The sequence below is a fragment of the Pelobates fuscus genome, chromosome 1 (assembly GCF_036172605.1).
Source record: "Pelobates fuscus isolate aPelFus1 chromosome 1, aPelFus1.pri, whole genome shotgun sequence".
NCBI classification, from domain to species: domain Eukaryota; kingdom Metazoa; phylum Chordata; class Amphibia; order Anura; family Pelobatidae; genus Pelobates; species Pelobates fuscus.
The window spans coordinates 50,421,891-50,437,644 of NC_086317.1; the positions used below are offsets into that span (position 1 = coordinate 50,421,891).

At 45.3% G+C, this 15,754-nt stretch overlaps 1 protein-coding gene across 1 annotated transcript in view; it reads left to right on the forward strand.

Moving 5' to 3' along the window:
- The window catches only part of SAMSN1 (SAM domain, SH3 domain and nuclear localization signals 1), a 130,656-nt gene that overhangs the window by 23,832 nt on the left and 91,070 nt on the right, over window positions 1-15,754 (forward strand). The gene's annotated exons all lie outside the window — the stretch shown is intronic.

Below are 15,754 nucleotides of genomic sequence, written 5' to 3' on the forward strand. Positions count from 1 at the left end.
AGAGGTTTTGCCAGTATCGCGTAGCTGGGAATCCATATCCTACAGAAGCCTGCTGCCCCCAAGAATTCTCGCACTTGTCTTCTATTCTTGGGTATCGGTATTTGGCACACAGCTTCTTTTCTCTCTGGCCCCATAATTCTTTGACCTTCAGAGATATGGAATCCCAGATATTTGACAGTTGGCAAACACAACTGAGCCTTCTTTCTAGACACCTTGTATCCTGCCTTCCAGAGAATGTGTAGTAGATCGTGCGTCGCTTGCTGACATATTTCCTTTGTAACTGCTGCTATGAACAAGTCATCTACATATTGTAACAATACACACTCTCCTGGGATGGACTCGAAATCCAATAAATCTTGACTTAGAGCTGAACCAAATAGGGTAGGTGAATTTTTAAACCCTTGGGGCAGTCTTGTCCAGGTCATTTGGCGTTTTGAGCCCGTTACAGCGTTTTCCCATTGGAAAGCAAAGATACATTGACTTTCTGCGGCAATTCGGAGGCAAAAGAAGGCATCTTTGAGGTCTAAGACTGTAAAGTAAGTAGCCCCGCCCGGAATTAAAGCAAGCAGGTTATATGGATTGGGTACAACTGGATGTATACTAACAACCGCATCATTGACTGCTCTCAAGTCCTGCACAGGTCGATACTCATCTGTACCGGGCTTTTGAACAGGCAGCAATGGGGTGTTGCAGGGGGAAGTACAGAATTTTAGGATACCATACCGTATGAACTTATCCAGATAAGATTGGATGTTCTTCTTAGCCTTCTGCGGGATGTGATATTGTCTTAGGCTCACTGGATAAACCCCAAGTTTTCGCTCGATTTTAATAGGTGGAATATTGCGGGCCAGTCCTGGTGGGTTGTTCTCTTCCCAAACTCCTGGTATGTTGAATAAGGATTCATCACTCCTAGGGTTTTGGATAGTCAACGCTGTATAAAGTCGCCACTCTTCTTCCTTTGGTACGGATAATGTCATAATACCTGAAGGTCCATTAAACTTTAAGGATGTTGTTCCATTTGGTAGGAACGTAATCTGCGCTTGTAATTTGGATAGCATATCACGTCCCAGCAATTGGACTGGACATTCAGGCATATAAAGGAATTGATGTTTTACTACGTGGCCTCCCAATGTACAGAGTCGACTTTTAAGAACCGGTTTTGCAGCACTTCTTCCAGTTGCTCCTATTACAGTAATAGTCCTTCCAGATGGAGGAGCAACTAGGTCAGTCACCACCGAATGTTCAGCACCAGTGTCGATCATGAACGCACTCCTTTTTCCCCCTATTGATACATCGACCATAGGCTCCGCTCGACCAAGGGGGATGGAGCCCGGTCGGTATCAATAGTCCTCCATGACCGTGTCAGCCAACCCTACAAAGTCCCTACCTTCTCTATCGCGGGACCTTTGCACTGCTGGAAAATACCTATCTTCCCTAACACTTCCTCTGTTCCCATTTCTCCCTCTATTACCATTACTCCCTCCGGGGCCTCCTCTACCTCTCCCTCTGCCTCTAAAGTTTCCATAACCTGTCCTAGGTCTGTCTCTCTCATACTGTTCTCTTCGCGGACACTAATTTCTCCAATGCCCTTCTTCCCTACAGTACGCGCACTGATTTCTACTTAGAGGTTCCTCATTCCACTTACTATCGCCTCTATCTGGGCCCCGTCTATCTACGCCTGCGATCGCTACCGCTAACATATCTGCCTTTCTACGCATCTTACGCTCTTCCTCTTTCTTAGTCTCTGTTTCCCTGTTCATGTATACTTTATTCGCTACCTCCATTAGTTGGGTGATAGACATACCTGCAAACCCGTCTAACTTTTGTAACTTGCGCTTAATATCTCCGTAAGCTTGGCTGACAAAGGCGGAATTCACCATTCGGGAATTATCTGCGTCTTCCGGATTAAAGGGGGTATACAAGCGGTATGCCTCCAATAATCGGTCATAAAAGACACTGGGCGCTTCATCACTTTTCTGAATCACCTCAACTGTCTTCGACATATTAATGGCTTTCTTTCCTCCGGCTTTCATGCCAGCAATTATAGCGTCTCTATAGGCTCTGAGTTGAACCATATCAGCACCATTTACATTCCAGTCGGGATCGGTGTTAGGATAATGTGTTGCGGCCCATGCTGCTGGATTGGCTTGATTCAAAGCACGGGCTCTATCCTCTAGCGCTTTAATGGCCGCTTGGTTAATCCTTGTCCTTTCCTCATTATTAAACAAAGTCATTAATAACTGCTGGCAATCAGCCCATGTCGGATTATGTGTCTGAACTATCGAGGTGAACAGATCGGTCATAGCTTGTGGTTTCTCAGTGTACGAGGAATTGTGGGTCTTCCAATTCAAGAGATCGGTAGTCGTGAACGGGACATATACGAAGACTGGGTCAGCATGTGCCATTTGACCTGCGGCATCGATATAGGCTGACCCGGGATTCAGACGAAGAGGCATCTGATAATGTTTTAATTGTTGGGTACCGGTCAGTTGTCGGGTTAGTATGGGGCTACGTAGAGGGGCGTCAGTTAGAGGTTCCGGTCGGGGGGTAATAAAGCATGAGGATGTGGGAGCTTGGTTTTGGGAAAAGTTAGTAAATAGAACACTTCGAGCCGAGCTAGAAGAAGCTTGACCGAAAGTCTGAAGTGGCGCCAAATCAGGATATTCAGATCTAATGGGGGTTGGTTCTGGTTCCGGAAGGGGAGATTTAGTACGAGAGGGGGTGGATTCTGTACTGGAGGAGGAAGCGGAAGTGGATGGGGGCAATGGGGGAAGGGGTGCAGGACTTCCTGCATTCGCGTCACTTCCTCTTAAAGGAAAGTAAGGGGGCGGCAAAGGGATCTCGGACTCAGGGGGCGTGTCCAAAATGGGCCTAACACCAGTCCTAGTGGACAAACAAGTCCTAGCCACCATGAGGCGACATTGCTCCTCGTGGCATGTCTGAATCCATTTTGGCGAGTCATTTACGGCCTATCTCCATCAATCAATATAAGGAAACTGCCCGTAAAGTTCAGGCCTACCCGATACAGCCACGTGTAAGCGCTGTACCAGAGTTGGATCCAAACTGCCACGTGGCGGCCATGCCGCAACCAAAGTAGGCCACTCCCTAGTACACAAAGTGACCAAACGTACAGGAGACATTTTAACCCCAAAATCACATGTTTTGAATCCCTTTTTAAAATTCTTCACCATACAACCTAAGGGATCCGGAATCGTTGACTGCGACGCGCCCATACTTATCAATGGAACGTCGTTGACAACGAATACTATGCACGCGTACTATTCAACAGTCACACCCGTTTCCTCTGGCAACGGCACCACGTGGTACGGTTACCAAGTGAAACGTACACAATAACACAATAAACACTCAGGGAATTCCCATACACACACAGCTGTTACACCAGTCACTATATAATCAATATTATGCCCTTTGGCGAAACTATACAGTCACCCACGCTATAATTCTCTATATATGAATTACCCGTCTATAACACACCCCAGTAACATCGTCTTTTACAAATAGCGGTTACAGTACGGTTAGCATAGGTCAAAGCACAATTTAAGGTCACAATACAATTATTAGTGGTTATGGTGTTAAACATGCAATGGACGACAGTGATTAGTACTTATATACAGTGTCAGTAAATATACAGGGTTATGGTACCGTGCACTATGATACAGCAACACACTATTAACACTCTCGCTAGACGGCTGAGCTCGCGCTATCTAACAAGATATACACTTTACTAAACAATCTTTATCACATTTACAATTCCCAACTAAACTATTGGCCAGTACCTTGAATGGACTACCTAAAACTATCTACATCCGTTTTGGTTAGCCACACTGCCCAAGCACCACATATAGCGAGCTAGAGGACCGAATTTACACAGACGCCTCTTAGTCGATTACTATCAAAAATCTAGTGGGTTCCAAATTTACACGCCTTCCCACTTAGCCAAGATAGTTTGAGAGCTAGCGAACCGAATTTACACAGACGCCGCTTAGTCTCCCGGTCCCTCCGACCTAGTGAACAAAATATACACCCTAGAACGCTAGTCTAGACAAGACACCGGTGTCCGGCTAGGGCTATTTACACCAGAACCCCGCCTGACTAACAAAATCAAACGGTCTGACTAAAGAGCGTTCGATCGAGCAGTGCGCCTTCGCTCCTTCCCTCCGACAGAGGGGGCAGATTCCATACACAAATAACCCCTTATGGGCCTACCGCACAATCGGTATACCCCTAGTGGGTCTGCCGTCTTAAACAGCAGTTGTCTTACCTCCTCGTTCCTGAACCTGAGTTCACACTCATCGACGGGGACACCCCAGCACTTCTTACGTAGAGGCCGATGATCTCCTGGACAACAGACCAGTGGCGCCGAGACGAAGGGAGGTCCACGCAGAAGTTCAGGGGTGCAGCCGTAGAGAACGTGGGCAAAGATAGACCGTCTCACGCCTCTGCCTCTCAGCTACCGTTGAACGATGAGCTTCCCGGCCAATGCACCAAATGATACCGGAGAAACTGACGGAAGCAAAGCACAGAGAGATGGACACAGGTTTCTTCAGGAAGGAAGAGATTCTTTATTGGATCACCGATCGGGACTCAGAGGGACTAATGTCACCAAAATACAGCAAGTTCTGAGCCCCGGACAATAGTGCAGGCTCCTTATATAGGCACATAACTCCTCCCATATTAAGCTCCACCCGCACATTCTCTTGACCAATCAATACAAATAAGAATTAACTTCCTGCTTGACCGCATGGCCTGTCCAGCACAATGGAGGAGGGGAATACTATATCCTGTATTCTTGCACATGCTCCGTACACTACTGATCGTATCTTGCCTCGTGCAACCAACTGATCGATACGTCAGCATATGCACGTACACATGCCACGTGGTAATCTCGGCCTACTAAATTTATTTTTACCGAGATTCCACCACAGTTCCTCTCTCTGAATCTCAAGTCAAATATACAGGTTTATTCACTAAAGTGCAAGTTCAAAGTAAATTTAAAGTTAAAATAGCCAAACTTAAAAAATTCTCTACATCAGCTAAACTTTGAGTTTGGCTACTCTGCCCTTAAATTTGAAATTCGCTTTGAATTCTCACTTGAGTAAGTAAGTCTGTTGAGTCTTTTGAAAAGGTACAGACAGCAGCCATCGATAGCAGCCAATGACAGTAAAAACAGAAATTGTATTCCCAATTAAAAAGAAAATGTTTCAAGCTTGAGAAACCATAAATCCATAACATCTATCCAGAGATTGCACTACATCAACTCTTTACAGATATGCAGATGGCAGCATAATCTAACCTAAGAATTGTCTAGAATTGCCTAGAATCTCATGATCTACTGTAGTTTTAAGATGCAATCAAAACAGGATGCAAGAAAAAACGCAACAAGCTTGCCCTCAGTTCTCAAAGAAGTTCAGCTCACGTGTGCAATTACTTATTCCATTTTGAATATCAGATTGGTCACAACTATTTGGGCAAAATAGAAGAAAAGCCGAGGCACTCCAAGGTACAAATCAGGCAATTTTATTGAACCCACTCCATCGCAACGTTTCGACCTACACGGTCTTTGTCCATGTGTAGGTCGAAACGTTGCGATGGAGTGGGTTCAATAAAATTGCCTGATTTGTACCTTGGAGTGCCTCGGCTTTTCTTCTATTTTGTTATTCAGCATTTTGGTCTCTGGTACTGAGACTGTCTGAGTTGCACCCAGCTACATACTGCTTAAAGGGATAGAGTGCAGTTCCACACCCTACCATAACTATTTGGGCAGTCCAAAATACCAGACTGATGTGTCTTCTGTGAAACATCAACACCCAGCCAAACAGGTCTGCCAACGTTTACCTACAGAGATTAGATCACGTTATAAAAAATAAAAAAAAATCATAAATAAATGTAAAAAAATCTAAGTATTCAAATATTTTTCAAAATAGTAAATCATTTACAAAGTTTTTCCAAAAATAATAAATAATTTGTAAAGCTTATCCAAAAATGATTAAATTGAGGCCTTAGCGATTAAATTCCTGATATCATACTACCGCTGCGAGATTTAAAGGAATGTAGAGGTTTTATCCTGATGCCAATCACAATATTCTCACTTTATAAGTAAATAGCTAAATGTAGGTCGGTAATAAAAAATTGATAGGAACTGAAAGTAATTTAATAAAATGATTTTTACTTAAACTGACACAGAAAACGGGTTTTCAGCAATGAGACTGTGAAAGCAGATGGGGATTTGCCATGCTTTCAATCAGAAAATCTCAGATGTTAATCCCAAATTACTTTACGGACCTCTTTTAAAGCATGTTAACAGATGTAGAGTATCTGGAATATAAATCATAATGGTTTGGAAACCTCTTCAGTCGGAGGACCATGATAAGCAATTGACACAAACAACAAATATTTACACACTGCCTTCAACAGAAAAAAACAAGGTCGATAGGATTTATATAAAGTAGGCTGACAAATGTAAATGAATGGGCTCAACAATTGTGTGTGTGTATGTGTGCATGAATCACTAGAAGGTCTACTGCCTAGCATTTTACAGGCTAATCTACTGTATTTTACTTATATAGAATTGGCAGATGCACTATTGAGCACCTAGTAGGTACCATTGCACAAAAGGTCATATATCAAAAGTATGTATTATATCCTTATTTGATATGTAGAGGTAATGTGTACTTTTACAGGATACAATATCGTACAGTAAAATGCATTATAATACAGTAAGTGCAAACGATATACATTAAAAGAATGTATGTTATATTTATAATTGGTCTAAGCATACATGAAATTGAAGATTATATTAGCTTTAGTGTACTAATAATCTTAATTTTAGTAATGACAGGAGGCGAATATTTGCATATCTTTCTTTACTGAAAACTCCAGCAGCATAGAAACAGTAACAACCAATCAGAGAAAAGATATGCTGCCCATAAAAGGGCCTGTCTATGACATCATTTCCTCTTTCTTTGAGGCGAAAAAAGGTAACAGTCAATACATAAAATATCAATACAGATTAACGATTCAACAATATAAAACGATAAAGAACTTAGGTAAATCCATGATATGACCCAGTGGAAAACGATTCTTCGTCCCATGAAATGAATATTCACGCTGAAAGAAAAAGAAAAAGGTGAAAGGTTTCTGGCGTGGAAAACGTGTCCGCATATCATAACCATTGTATAACTGAACAATAATATATATTAAGAGTAGAAATTTAAACCTAGGGCATCAAAGTATTATACTTAAACTAGGTTATCAAAAGACCACAACGTCAAATGAAAAAGTGATGATATGAATAATCCATACATAACCAGAACAATGCGAAAAAACATATGCTAACATATACAGTAGTAACCTGCATGCTTACCTGAGCACTAGGACTTAATACCTGAAGAAAAACAAAATATCTGGGGGGGAAAGAAAAAACCCTAGGGCGGGAAATATTCGCCTCCTGTCATTACTAAAATTAAGATTATTAGTACACTAAAGCTAATATAATCTTCAATTTTACCACATGACAGGAGGCTTCATATTTGCATTTTTAAAGCTTAGGCCTAACCAGTGTGAAGGAAGCATGTGAAACCTGGCGAAAATAGAATGTCCGAAAAGTACTTTCCCTAGACCAGTCTGCGCAACGCATAATGTCGGTTAGGGAGGCGCCTGCCAAGAACGCTTGGGATGCCGCCGCCCCCCTAACTGAGTGTGCCCCAAAGCTAGAATCGATTCCCACCAGTTGTAATAACCAGCGAACCCATCTGGCCAGGGTGGTCGTAGACACTGGTCCGTGAGGCTTCACGTAGGAAATCAACAGTTGACCCGTCGGAACCTGCCGTAGAGAGGCTGTGCATTCTACGTATCTCTTGAGTGTCTTGACAACACACAGTTTGGGGTCCAATTCAAAGTATGGATAGGATACGGAGGGCGTATCCGATTTAGTCCGTCTCGCAATGGAAAAGGTGACTCCCTCTGGAGTGAGAGAGAAACCGTCCACGTCAAAGGCCCTAATGTCAGACACCCGTCGAAAGGAGACCAGACACAACAAAAGGGCCAATTTTGCTGAGAGTTGTTTCAGAGATAGAAACGGGTTGTCCGGCCAACCTCTCAGAAAGTCCAGAACTTTACTTACCTGCCAAAGGTTGGAATATTTGGGCGCTGGGGGTCTCGTCATTCTAGCGCCTCGCAGTAGGCGACACACCAGCGGGTCTTGACCCACCGGTCTGCCTTGTACTGGGATGTGAGCCGCTGAAATGGCCGATCTGATCACGTTAAGGGATCTGAATGATCTACCAGTCGAGAAGAGATGGGCAAGATAGTTAAGTATCAGCGGGATAGGGGCAGTAAAGGGATCGGAATCCCTCTCCACGCACCAATCACTCCAGGCTGACCAAGCGGAAATGTAACATCTCCTGGTGCCCGGGGCCCACGAATCCCAAAGGAGGTCCTTAGTAGACTGCGATAGGCCGTGGACTGACCAGGATCCCCTGAAATCGTCCAAGCCACCAGTTCCAACTGGTCTTCCAGGACGAGGGGATGAGGTTCCCCTCGAGGTCCCGACAGCAGGAGTGGGAAGGTCGGGAGTCGCACGGGAGTGTCGTGGGACATCTCCAGGAGGTCCGGGAACCACGGCTGACTCTGCCAGAGGGGCGTTATGAGTAGAGCCGAAGTCCTGTGGGTGCGTAAGTACCGTAGCACTCGTGGGATCATCGAGAATGGAGGGAAAGCGTAGGCTCCGTGTGAGGGCCAGTCCTGCAGGAAAGCGTCCGCCGCTTCGCTCATCGGATCCGGAAGCCAGCTGTAGTATCTCTGCAGTTGGTGGTTGGTCCTCGATGCGAACAGATCTATTGATAGCGGACCCGTCCGTTGTCGCAGTGACTGAAATATCTCTCTGTTGAGCGTCCAGTCGCTGGTGTCTCTCCAGTGCCGGGAGAACCAGTCCGCCGTCAGGTTGGCGACCCCTGGGAGGTATTCCGCCTGTAACGTGATGTTCCTCTGCATGCAGAAGCTGTAGATGTCCTTCGTAGCTTCGGTCAGGTCTTTGGACCTCGCTCCGCCCAGGCAGTTGATGTATTGCACCGCCGAAATGTTGTCCATGCGGAGCAGGATACAGCAGTTCGATTTGTCCTTGGCCAGGCTGCGTAAGGCGAAGGAGCCCGCGATCAACTCCAGGCAGTTGATATGCAGACCGGTCTCCTCCCCTTGCCAAGGGCCCCCTGTGGAGGCCTCTGAGCAGTTGGCGCCCCATCCCCATAGACTGGCGTCCGATTCCACAACGAAGTCCGGGGAGGGGCCGAAGATCGCCTTGCCGTTCCAGGCTTGTATGTGTAGCAACCACCATCTCAGTTCTGATCTCACCTCCCGAGTGAGTGGGATCCAGTGGTCGTAGGAATGTCCGGTGCGTAAGTATCCCGCTTTCAGCCGTTGCATGGCCCTGTAGTGTAGTGGGCCCGGGAATATCGCTTGAATGGATGAGGACAGGAGTCCTACAATCCGGGCGAGCATCCTGAGCGGCATTGAGTCCATCTTCAAGACTCGCCTGATTTCCTTCCTTATTGAGGCAATCTTTTTCGAGGGAAGGCGTAAGACGCATTCTCTCGAATCGATGTCGAACCCCAGGAACTGCACTGACTGGGATGGAGCGAGAGACGATTTTTGCATGTTCACCACGAAGCCCAGGGACTCTAGTAAGTGAACTACAAAGTTCGTCTGCGATCGTAGCCTGGACGCTGATTCGCAGAAAATCAGCAAATCGTCCAAGTATACGAGACAGCGTATGCCCCTTGTACGGATGTGAGCCATCACCGGTCTCAATAGCTTCGTGAAACACCACGGAGCCGAGCTGAGGCCGAATGGCAGACAGGTAAATTGGCATACCCGTCCTCTCCATCTGAAGCGGAGAAACTGGCGGTAGTCTTTGTCCACGGGAACCGTGAGATACGCGTCTTTGAGGTCCAGGCGCGTAAACCAGTCGTTCTTGACGAGCAGGTCTTGTAGAAGATGGATGCCTTCCATCTTGAAGTGTCTGTAGGCCACAAAGGCGTTTAGTTGTCGGAGGTTGATAACCGGCCGATACTCGCCTGTTTTCTTCTTCACCAAGAAGATATTGCTTATAAAGCCTCCCCCGTCTGGCGCGTACTGAACCGCGCCCTTTTCGAAGAGCGAGTGGATCTCCTCGTCCACCAGTCGGTTTTGTTCTGCCGACATGTGTATCGGGGGGGGGAGAGCGGTTTGGACAGGCTGTGCGGTGAAGTCTATTACGAAACCGCGTACCGTCTGGAGGACCCAGGCGTCTCTGGTGATCCGTGTCCAGTTCTGGAAAAAAGAAGACAGGTTGCCTGCAATAAACTTTGGGGCAAATGTACGTATGGAGGGACTCACCATTATTGAAGCGGCCGCGTCCGCGGCTCCTGAAACCTCTGGACCTTCCTGCGCCTCGAAATGTAGAGGATTTTTGTGAGGCGGACGGGAAGAAGGTTGGCGTCTGTGGGAACGCCCTGGAACCTGAGGTCCAAAATCGGCTGCCGGCACGGTTCCGCTGTCGGCCAGCCCTGTCAAAAACACCTCTAGCTGGAGGAGCGTGGAACACTTGTCTGAGTGAGGTCTGGGCCTTGTTCAAAGTTGTGAATAAGTTCACATGTCGTTTCAGTTCAGAAATGAAGGCATCGCCAAATAAAAGACCTTTGGCCTTAGGCCCGAACTCCTTGGCTCCCAGTTCCAGGAGCTTGCTGTCGATTCTGATCAGAGCCGATCTGCGTCTCTCGACACAAAGCGCTGCGTTGGCGTTGCCCAGCAGACAGATTGCGCGTTGGGCCCATTCGCGCATGATATGGGGGTCCAGTAGCGATCCTTGATTGAGGGCCATGTCAGCATGATACAACATCTTGGCTATGGGACCCAGTAGGTCCAGCACTTTGTCCTGTGCTGCCTTGATGCCCTTTTCAACCCCTTTGCGCGGGTCTCTGCCCGAGCGTGACATAAAGGCTACCATCGTATCATCGAATTCTGGTGTTAGTGCCACCTTGTCGGGGATCAGGGGTCTGGGGCATTCGGCCCGGAGGCGCGTCCGCACCTCCTTCTCCAATGGCTTGCGCAGCCAGTAATGAATAAATTTTGCCAGATGTTCTGGCAGTGTCCACTCTGAGGAGCGAGGGTGTCGGATGGTGCGTGGGTCAAACAGCGGCAAGCCCTGCTCGTCCATAAGGACGCCATCCCCGGACGGACCGGCGGTGTGGCTGTCATCGGCCTCTCCGTCCAAAAAGGTCTCTTTGACATAAGTCGAAGAAGTGGGTGGCAGGTCCTGCCAGTCCTCGTTGTCCGAGGGTGAACCCTCCCGTTGCCATTCATCCACCACATTTAGGTCACGTGGGTCGTAGGCGTCGTCCTCGTCCGAGGACAGGGGTGCGCGGGGTGCGGGTTGTTGGTCCGCGCCCTTGACCCGTTTGGCGGGCACCTTGCTCTTCGCCTTGGCGGAGGGGGGGCTCAAAGGTTTCTTGAGTCGCCTGGTCTTGGACGTCTCAGAGCCCGACACTTCCATGCGTCCCGAAGGGCTAGTATCACCATGGCTGTGGGGGAGGGCTCGCAAGAGGGCCTTTTCCACGGAAGCCGCCACGGCGGCATTGATCATGGCTTGAAAATCTGAGCTTTGCGTGTCTTCCATGACCAAAAAGTAGCGTTAAACCTGTGGGGCGAGAACAAGGTTCAGTGGGGAGAACCGTGGAGGTTTTTTTGTATGCAAACGTAGACAATATAGTCGTGTATAGAAGGCTTTTATGCACGTCTTTTTTATCCAAAGGGCTAAGTCAGACTTAGGTACGCCCTAGTGCATATTCTCGGGGTTCACCCCGGGTGGCGTGCCGTGGTAACCAGAGGACACCCACATTAACCAAAAAAAGGGGGGGCCGTAGCGCCCTGCATGCGTGACTGGGGGGTCACCCCAGGTGGTGTGCCATGAAAAAATACCCAGAGGACACCCACATAAGTTTCACCCTTGGGTGCAGTAATTTAACAGGACCCTGTGAGGGGTACCCAATGATATACCCTGGAGGGTTGGTAGTGTCAGTAAATTCCCCTGAGGGGTGATAACATATATATGTGTATATGTATGTATGTCCCTTTAATAGTAGTCACATTGAGGGAACGGTAGCCTTATGAGCCTTCAGATTATTGCATGCAAACCCTTGCCTTACAGTGAGGCAGATGTACACATAGTAAACCAATGTTGTGGAGAAAATCTTGCACCCTCAGTGAGACAGAGTGCATGACACATAAAGCACAAAAAAGGAACTATCCCTGCATGTGGTGCAGGAGCTGGGAGTGAAAGGAGACCGGGGAGACACACTGATGGTGGTCCCCGGTGTCGATACGGCGGTCGGTGAGTACCGAACCGCAGAGAGAGGCCGCCGCGGATCTCGCGATAACCGCGAGATCCAAGATGGCCGCCGGCCGCGTGGGGAAGGGGTTCCCGCTCGCGGCCGCGATCTGCAAGGAAAAAACGCGGCGGAAAACTCGAATAAGCCCTGGCTACCCTCCACCCGTCACCCCACAATAGCCCTGCGCTAGATAGAGGCAGGTCCGCGCGGCGAGCGTGGCACAGGCAGCCGCGCCGCCCGCGGATCGCCGGAAAAATAAAGTGAGAAAAAACGGTCACAGAGCAGAGTGGGGGAAGCAGGTACAGGCAGTCAGGGCAAGGATAAACACATGTTATATAAAATATATAGTACACAACTAAAAAACAGGTATACAGCAAATATCTTTGCACAAGGCAAAATACTCTGACCTGTTAATGGCTGGAGCAGCAAAGAAAGAGGAAATGATGTCATAGACAGGCCCTTTTATGGGCAGCATATCTTTTCTCTGATTGGTTGTTACTGTTTCTATGCTGCTGGAGTTTTCAGTAAAGAAAGATATGCAAATATGAAGCCTCCTGTCATGTGGTAAAATTAGAGGGGGTTCTATTAATGTAGTGGTTATATAGTGAGTGTATATATATTTTAACAGACTAAACTACAGTAGATTGGTTACAGTAAGTGCAGTGGTTATACAGTGTGTGGATTAATATTTTAAAAGGTTACATTACAGTAGTTAGTGCATTGGTAATACACTGCGTGAATGAATATATATTTTAGCAGGTTACGTTACAGCAATTGGGGGTATAGTGTGTGAAAGAATATATATTTAATACATAATATATGGTTATTAATACTTTGTGGTCCTATGTTGGAATATATCCAACAAAATATTTTACCTCTTTCGGTCCAATGTCGGATCTTCCCTGGAGAGTGCCGCCAACCCTCCGTGCCGCGGGCCGTGAATGTGCACCAGGCACGGAGGATAAGACCAATGGTTCATTCAATCTACATCATAAAGCAATCAAAATGGAATGTTTTCAAAATGTACACATAATTACAGTGATACATAGAAACATAGAAACGTAGAATGTGACGGCAGATAAGAACCATTCGGCCCATCTAGTCTGCCCAGTTTTCTAAATACTTTCATTAGTCCCTGGCCTTATCTTATAATTAGGATAGCCTTATGCCTATCCCACGCATGCTTAAACTCCTTTACTGTGTTAACCTCTACCACTTCAGCTGGAAGGCTATTCCATGCATCCACTACCCTCTCAGTAAAGTAATACTTCCTGGTATTATTTTTAAACCTTTGTCCCTCTAATTTAAGACTATGTCCTCTTGTTGTGGTAGTTTTTCTTCTTTTAAATATAGTCTCCTCCTTTACTGTGTTGATTCCCTTTATGTATTTAAATGTTTATATCATATCCCCCCTGTCTCGTCTTTCCTCCAAGCTATACATGTTAAGATCCTTTAACCTTTCCTGGTAAGTTTTATACTCAGATAAAATATGTGGCTACGAGATCAGAATGCTGTCAACAAAACACGTCCTTGCATAAATGTACCAAAGATTAAAATAAATAAATCTTACCTTAATAAAAAAAAAAATAATCTCCACCTTCATGAACATTTCTAAAATAATCATTTTCTACTTAGATGCACCGGTTAAATGTAACCCAGATTCATTATAGTATTTCGTTTTTTTGTATTTAACAAAATAAATAGAAATATCCTTATAATCTAAGGCATTACATTTCACAGTTGGCTGTGTACACTGGAAAGAATATTACTTATAAACACTGTGCGATTCTCCGATTGACTTTCTATCTGCATAGAAATTAATATTATTAATGTTATTTGGCTTGGCATAAACACTATAGCTAAGACTTAACATTTGGTATGAAACACAGGATTTGAGGCTAGCTCTAAAAGTTTTATCATTGATTATAAGAAAACAAAATTGCCTCAATTAGAAAAAAAAATTAATACTTTGATATGTTTTGCTATATTGATATATTTGTATTTAAATGGAAACTCCAGACCCTAAAGCACTTTAGCTCGCTGAAAAACTTTATGTGTGAAGAGTGTGTCCTATTTTTTTCATTTGGGAAAAAGTTCAGATTTTAATAGAAATGTACACTTTTATAAAATATACAGCCTTATACACACCTCCCTGGTCTTTCAATCAGACAACATGTCCTGTTACTTCCTGGTTTGGTAAGCTTAGCACTGAACTCAAGAGGCAGCAATTGCCCAGATCACCAGCCAGAGCATGTGTCATGTGATTGAACAGTCACATAAAGCCTATCCAATAATATGAAATCATTTGACAAGCTTATCAACAATATAAAATTGAAGCCTATGTCTTTTACAAAATAAATTAGTTCGAAAAATATTATATATCATGTATTTGATTTGACAAAATAAGAGTTTTTTTCTGAGCACTTTTATCGTGCATAATTAGCCCACCAGATGCCAATCATGCCATAAAAGTAAGCCTTATTAGTGCCTTAATCCTATATATGACAGAAGGTTAGGCATTTGCCAGGCCCTCAGAAGGAATATCTCTTAATTTATTTAATGGGCACTTTTATTTTTTAAGAGGGTACGAATGACACAGTAGCCCAGGTTTGGATATTCATGACATTTTAGGCAATTTTATAACCTACTGATAAGTATTTAAAGGCACACTCCAAACACCTTCCTGAAGGTCCCTCAGCCTTCCCTGTTGGCAGACTTGTTATAGTTGTTTTAATTTTATCTGGAGTGATGGGAGCATTTAGAGCTTCCATTTTGGGTATTAGTTAGTCTGAGCAGGTCCTCCCTGTGTTGGAACTCCATACCTCAGGTTTCCTCAAAACGGTCTGCAGTGCATAATTTTTGAAAGTATTCTTGGAAACGTGAGTTTATATGTGTGTTCCTGTGTGGATTATCTCAAGGGGTGAGTAATAATGATGATGTGGCAGTATTTGAAGGTCCTTTGACTAAGTGCATTGGGACTTTTCAAGATTTGTTTGCCCCATCGATAAAAATGGATTTATGGATTCAGCTGTAGTGGTATCTCTGTAGCTTATTTGGTCCACCTCACATGGATTTGCTCTTGTGGGAGTATGCATTGGCTCAGAATAGCTATAAGACTATTCACATTGTGGCTCTATAGAATGTTGTAGCCCTCCCATGAAGCCAAGGAAGTATTTGCAACCATTCCCCCGAGCTGTTTACCAAGGGGTGAGCTTATACAAACATGGGCTTAATGTGGGCTGTTGAGGCCACAAAGGTGCCAGTTTTGGTATGTAATTTTACGTTGACGTTTGTAATTTTAAATGTGCCCACATTAAACCCTTCACTCCAAAATACATGTTTTCTCTTTTAGTTACTATGAATAATGTTTT